The sequence below is a fragment of the Chiroxiphia lanceolata genome, chromosome 2 (assembly GCF_009829145.1).
Source record: "Chiroxiphia lanceolata isolate bChiLan1 chromosome 2, bChiLan1.pri, whole genome shotgun sequence".
Lineage (NCBI taxonomy): Eukaryota > Metazoa > Chordata > Aves > Passeriformes > Pipridae > Chiroxiphia > Chiroxiphia lanceolata.
The window spans coordinates 118,626,743-118,634,258 of NC_045638.1; positions in this window are offsets into that span (position 1 = coordinate 118,626,743).

Below are 7,516 nucleotides of genomic sequence, written 5' to 3' on the forward strand. Positions count from 1 at the left end.
GGCTCCACTTGTTTTGGCTGTGATAGTGAAACCTGTGAGGCCACGCTTGGACTGGCACAACTGTGTCCAGCCATAAACGAGGAACCTGTCAGCACCTTGGGCCCTGACCGGGAGGAAGCAAACCAGAAGAGCTGATTGCACTCCTTGCTGAAAAGGGTGGTATACGTGGGAGATGGTAGCGGGAAATCAGGGGGCAGCATAACCCCCATGTTCAGGAACTGGCATGTGAAAACACAGTCCAGTGGTAAGAATTTCTACCAGCAGTGAGAAACATAGCAAAGGTCATTGTTATCATTAAGAAACTAAGGCTGTTGAGGTGTGTGAGCTGGGATCCCCAAGCAGCCAACTAGCCTGACCTCGGTAAATGGGAAATGAGATCAAGTGCAAAATGAGTTTACCAAGGCTATCTCATGCCTGGCTATCATAGTAGGTTTGTTTTGATAAGATAATTGACTATATAGGCAGTGGACTTCAGAAAGGCAGTCCTTACAGTGCTACAGGCAAAGACATTAAGCTGGAGAAACAGGGGATTAATGTGAGCATTGTAAGGATTTACCTAAAGAAAAGATGTCAGGAGGTTTGCCTCAAGGGAAGTGAGCTGGGTGGAAAGGGGTTATTAATGATGCTCCTCAAAGGGGTGATCTTGTTTACCCAGCAGGAAAACAAGCTGTAATCAGATTCAGCCAAGGCTAAATAACTGCAAAGATTTCTCAGCCTACAGGACAAGAAGAACTGATGGCACCAAAGACTGGAATAGGGGAAATAGGATACAAATCAGCAAGTCAGCAGCACAAAGTGCAAGCTTGTGCATGCAGAGAGTAGCCATAAGATGTTTTGCTCCCAGCTTGTCCGCTGTCATTCGGAAATTACAGAGTAAGGGGAGTTTGGAGTGATTGATGATGAATTCTCACCATAGTGTAGCCAAGAAAAAGAGGAAGGTGATCCACAGCTAGTGGACGGGGCCTTTGAAGGAAGGCAGATCCGAGTAACAGGTACCCATGCCCCAGCGGTCTGAGAGTTTCCGTCAAAAAAAGTGTAATGCCCACGTAAAGGGGGAAATCCCACATCTCACACTTACAGAAAATTATGCTTTTTATGTTCAAATGGAAAAGAAACAAACCAAAGCTGGACACCACATTTAGGTTTGAGGTTCGAATGTTTTCAGGTTTGGTTCTTGTTTCGGGCTTTGGGGGCTTTCGCTTTTGTTTGTTTTGTCCTGAACTCCCCCTCCCACCGTCAAATGTCAACCTGACAGGTTTCTGGAATTGAGTCCTTTTGAGCTTTGCTTCCTGAAAGCCCTGAATTTGCACTTCCCATGTTGCCAAGAGATTTGTGTGTACACCAGAGTGAGCTATGTCTGCTGATGCATCAGCAAGGACAGATACATAACTGCCTCTAAGAAAGTAAATCTGCCAAAAGAATGTTGTGTTTGGCAAGAAAACCACTCCAATGTGAGGAGTGACCAGTGTGCAGGTTGCCAGCACAACCTTGCTGCAGATGGAGGTTTTGGAGGCTTTCTGTACTGATCCCTCTACTGAGCATATGCAAACTGAAACTGTCTAATGCTTTCTAACACACATATGGGCACAGTTTTTCAAAGTCTTGGAGAAAGCAGGGGCCCTGACAATGCTCTTCTGACCATTGAATTTCTTGTTCCAACACAGAAACAAGCCAGAGCCCATTAAGGATATACAAGTACAACCCAAGCATAAGGAAAAAACTTTCTTACTTTCTTATTGTTAGAGATAGATGTTTCTTTTCTTTTCTTTCTTTTTTTTTTTGGTGGATTTTTTTAATAGATCAGTCCAAACCATATCTGACTAGAAAAATTTCATCCCAGCAGATGAAATTTTTAAAATGAAACCTCGCCACAACCAAAGCAGAGAACAGCAATGTCTAGCAGCACTGATTACAGGTAGTGCTTTCAACTCTGCTTTTAGCAAAGGTTATAGTTCTGCTCTTTGGAGGTGACTCCCATGGAAATCAGTGTTGCATTATATATACAAGTCTGTGTCAGAATGGTATTCACACTTAAATATATGCTTGGCCATATGGGAAAATTGCAGGTAGGAATGTGGGCTGCAAGATAGCAGCATGCTCATTGATTCTAATTAACTCCTCATTTACGTGCTCCTAGGGCACACCAGGGGTGATTTTGCCTTACTTCACTCTTAAAGGTGGGAGAGGACTGAAAACAATGGTTTGGGTGAAATTATATACCACATTTGGAGCTGATTTAATGCCTGTGTTTTCTCAACAGGGACCTGTCCATTCCCTCTGCCCTCAATCCACCAGATCCCTCTGCTGATGCTGGTGCCAGTAAATTGATGAGACTCACAAAGATGTCCAAGGAAAGCGAGTTTGTTTAATTTTTTTCTTTCCTGGGTTAGAGTGTTGAACCAGATTCCGAGGGGGCACTGAGGGATAAATGTTCCGGAGTGAGATTTGTCCGTCTCTGATCAACCATGTGGAAGTAATTCTTGGGATTTTTGCAAGCCTGCATCTTGGAAACCAAGCATCATGGGAATCAGCTGTGGATTACTAAAATCAAAACAACATTCTCACAAGCAAAACCCACTTAGAGGTTGTCAGTCTTTAGTTGTATTGACAGATTTCTCAAGCTGGCGAGACAAATGCCCAGCAGACCTCATGCAGGAGGCAGAGCCGAAGTGCTGCTTCTCAGATATGCCACTTCACACCTCGATTCATCCCTTCTACACGGGCATTTTCATATCTGCATGTTGTCATCCTGACACACATTTACTTGCTTACGTTTGCTCTGGGTCAGTTTCTCCTTGTCACTGTGGTTTTAAGATTAGAACAGTTTGAACTTCTGTGGATCCCTGCAAAACCCCTAGAACCAAAGTCCTCAGGCCTTACCTCTATGTGATACACTCTGAAGCCAGCTCAGAACCTCACACTTTTCCCCCCCACCCGTGAATGCAAGGCCAGGCTCTGCTCCCCAGGTAACACAGGGCAATGCTGTCCTGTCTGGATAAGAAACAGGCTGAAAATCATCTTCCCCTCGATGCAGTCACTTGTGCCAAATAGCAAAATGCCTGATTAGGCAGGCTTTCCAGGGAGCTGGCTGTCCTCAGCTGCACCCTGGCACTGCTGATGCCCGGAGCAGGGAGCACAGGTGCCCTGCCTGTGGGGAGGGGCAGGGCTCCAGCAGCTCTCTGAGCCAGGGGAACAGGGCAGGGCACGCTGTAAATGTGCACCCTGGCCTATACAACACTGTAGCCCTCTGAGCTCAGGCAGGTCCCTTTTGAATGCCTGCCCGTTGCTGCATTTCAACCTTTCCCATGTAATAGCACCAAAAAAAAAAAAAAAAAGAAAAAAGGAAAACGCAGCCCAGGCTGTACTAGAGGTGCTGGGTACCAGCAGTGTCTACCTGATCTCTCGCCTGGTTTAGCAGCCAGTGCTGCTGCATGTGGTCCTGTCTTGTCCCTACTCTCTGTCCCAGGGTCATGGTGAGGGAAGTCAGGATGAGTCCATCTCAGCCACAGAGCTGCAGTTCCCTGCCAGCCTAAGCTGCTTGTGAAAACAGGACCAGTGCTCCCAGCCCTACGAGCCAGCAGAAGCCCACAACATACCAGCTCAAATAGTAACTTACAGCACAGCCAGACACAAAGTTTGAGCCACCTGTGTGCTGAAATAGCTGGTGTGAACGTTAAAAACCAATAAAAATCAGCCTGTGTCTTCTTCCCAGCTTGGTACAGCCAAGGACTGTGACTCCCTGACAGGGAGGTCTGGCACAGCCATCACAGGCAGCACATCCTGCTTTATTGAGAGGAATCAGTGTGTATTTGCTGCTCTTTCTTCATTCACTGGGGTGGAAACCGTGGGAGTTGGGTTCTCCTTTTGTGAGCACCCTTGCTGCAAGGGAAGAGCTTGCAGGATCCAGCCTGGAGGGAAGGTGTGGATGAGGGCAGCTGTAAGTGCCAGCTTGCAAGCAGAGACCTGCTCATTCTTTCTTTCCTGCATGCATTGGGTGAGCTGGGTCCTTCTGCGTGGTGGTTGCACGAACAGGGATGCCTCACTGCAACAAGGTACAGCAATCCAGTGGGTCCCATACAGCAGTTTGCTGTGAGGGTAATTGAAGAAGGTTAATCCCAGATTATTCTGGCAGTTTTGTCAAGAAGCCCTGGTGCTTTGAGCAGTAAAAATCAAATATCCACACAGTAATCGGGTCAAAGCTACACTCGTCAAACAGTGTGTGTGCATTTTTCATTTACATTACTTGAACTAATTTCCCACATTTCCCCCTCTCTGTTTCTGAGTTCAGGAGATTTTTTTTTTAAGCTTTATCTGTCGCTCTTGACGTACCATGGCACAGCAGACATGCTACCTGTGCCTTGTAATGTGCCATGTCACCAAAGCACATTATCTGCCAAGCAGTGCTGCCTGTCCTGGGCATGCCTGGACTCTGGTCCCAGCCACGCACTGATCTTGTGGCACTTGTCCCATCACCAGCACACTTTGATAGCAGAGACTCTGCCTTGGTCTTAAGAGGGCAGAGTTTGGCCCCTTCACGTTACTGAAATAAAGAATGTGTGGGACTGATTAGCTGAGGGATAATGGGAAGCAGAGTCTGCTAGCTTGGATGTTGCCTGGCTGCAAAGCTCTCAGCCCTGCCACAGCACACAAACCACTCCTGAGGACCAGAGGACTGCTGATCTCTGGAGCATGGATCACTCCAGACAGGCTGCAGAACAACGGTGCACCAAGCCCAGAGCACTCTGCAGGGGCAAACACTGGCTCTGAGCCCTTCTCCCAGGTTTAAAACGGCTTTCACAGGTCCAGCGAGGACTTCCTCGAGCCCAGGGTGGTGGAGGAGCATAGTACCCAGGGAATGAAGCCAGGTGAAGGATTCCCAGCAAACATTTGCTGAACAGAGGGAGAGAGCTGAGCCCAGCACGGGGGCACTGCCCGAGATCTCCTCCTTCGGTGTGCCTGAGCACCAGTGCAGGTGGAATGCCAAATCTATTGAAGTTGGCCATCACCCAGCAGCATCTTTGGGTGAAATTAGTTTTGAGACCTCTCAGTGAAGGGTCCTGGAACAGGAGCTCCATCCCGAGCTCTGAGGGGTTGGTGCTGTCTGTTCTGCCACGCTGAAAGTAGGTTGCACGAGTGAAATCTGTCCTTGTTTTTTAAGTCTCTTCTTTTTTTTTTATTCTTTCTTTTTTTTCTTTTTAATTTTTTTTTCTGTAAACAACATCATGCTTGGGCTCCAGTCTGTGCCAAGATGAAGCATTTAACTTCTTCAGATCTTGCCAGTTTTAGAGTCTGAAGGCTGGGGACGGCTAGGGGGAAAAAGCAAGAACAAGAAATCTCTTGAGCTGTGGGGGGTTTGTTATTGTTATTTTCCATTGTAAGATGAAAGGGATTTTCTGTAACGTGAAACCGTTGGATTTTCCTCTTCCTTCACAAAGTAATTTTATTTTGTTATTGATATGGTGCAGAGACAATCTCTCTTTATGTGAAAGGCCTAACTTCTCGGGATGCTGGGAGTATTTTTGTAAGGCTGCCTTCACCCCTTCTCTTACAGGAAAAGAAAAAAAGGTATCATTTAATTCCACTGATAAACAGATGAGTATTACCATCTGAATTCAGTTCATTACTCCACATACCTTGTATGCCACATGCTGGTATTGAAACCATAAAATGCTGAGAGGACAAGAGGAAATGGACTCAAGTTGTGCTAAGGGAGGTTTAGTTTGAATATCAGAAAAAATTTCTTCACCAAAAGGGTTGTTGAGCCCTGGAACAGGCTGCCCAGGGAAGCAGTGGAGTCTCCATCCCTGGAGGTATTTAAAGATGTGTAGTCATGGTGCTTAGGAACATGGTTTAGTGGTGGAATTGGAAGTGCTGAGTTAGTGGTTGGACTCCATGATCTTAAAGGAACTTTCCAACATAATTCTCTTATTCTAAAAAAAAAAAAAAAAAAAAAAAATCCCTAAAAATGTCACTCTGTTTTGCAATGGGATAATTTCTTTGACAAAGATGTTTTATAGGGCACTTGCACAGCCATTTTTTGGTGATGTACATCTCTGGAAACATATCTTGGGCACTTCCCATTCAACCTGGACATCCTTGTATTAAAAGCATGTGGATGAGCTTTTAGTTCAGATTAGCACAGGTTGGAATATCTGTCCACCTTGAAAACAGTAAAAGGTATCCCATTTCTGTAGGTAGGTATATGGTTATGAATCCTCAACGGAGAGTAGGTGCTGTGTTTTGGTTTTCAGTATTTATCCAGTTCTGACCTTTCTGATATTTTTCTGAGATGTCAATTCGGAAAGAGGGGGAGGTTGTGGTTTTTTGTATGCTCCTACCCAACAATAAATGTTCAAAATAATGATATCTGGCTGCACTGAAAGTACATTTCTGCAGCGGTGGCTTTGCCACACGAAAAGTTGGTGGTGTCAGTGGGTCTACAGGAGAAGTGTAGCAGCCATGTATTTGAACAGATTTCCCTTTGAGTGCAAAGGATTTCTACCACAAGTGCTGATTAGTGAACTTAATTTTCCCTACACAGCACATATGCTGCAAGATTTCACTTGTCTTTTCTGCTTTTTCCCTAACAGTTTCTGTGAAAGCGAAGGAAAAATGTAGTGTGTGTGATGCTCTCACATCTTCCTTTTTCCACAGGAAATGTTTTTAGCAGAATTTAGAAGGCCCTTCCTTATATCCAAGCTTCCCTTTTCAAGCTGCAATATTACTTCTACCTGTTTAAACCTGTTTCTGGATCACACATAGATGAAATGCTGAGGGCTTATTCAAGTGCATGAGAAAGCTTATTTCTCTGGGGATTTTGCTTTAAAATGGAGGGCTTATATTACCTGCTGCAGTGCTCATAGAAAGCAGTGTCTTCTGAACTGTGAGTTCAATATGTACGAGTCCAGCAGCTTCGTTAGCGTCCTAAAGATGCATAATACCTCTTCCCTTGAACCCATGGATTCCAAGAATCAAGGGTATGTGCTTAGGGAAACTTTAAGTGATGGAAAAATTATGACTTCTGCCTCTGATCAAAGCAGAACAAAGCACTTGATTGCTACCCTCTCTCTGTCATTGCAGTCGCCTTGCAATCAGGGAGCTCTCTGAAGGAGAACACACCAAGAACTGCAATACCTAGAAAAAGAGAAGGAGCTTTAACTGAGAATAGCATCCATGAGTTCAGCTGCCTATCTAAAATTTAGGCAGCCTTAATGAAGTGACTAGCTGGTCCAGGTTCCTCTATGTGTAAGAAAGGGTTGTGATGCCTCCTTACTGCAGACTGGCAGCTGATGACCTCGATTACTTTCCCTGGGACTGCTCATCTAAAAGCAGGGTTGAGTCCTGAGGAAGAAGTGCAGACTCAGATGTAACAGGCTGGAGTTTCCTTCTAGGTGTAGTATGCTAATGACAGAAATATATATTTTATGAAAAGCTTGAATTTAAAATGAAGGTGAGGTGATAAACCATAGAGCTGTAACAGGGTTGCCAGTAACTCTGTAATGATAAGGATACACGA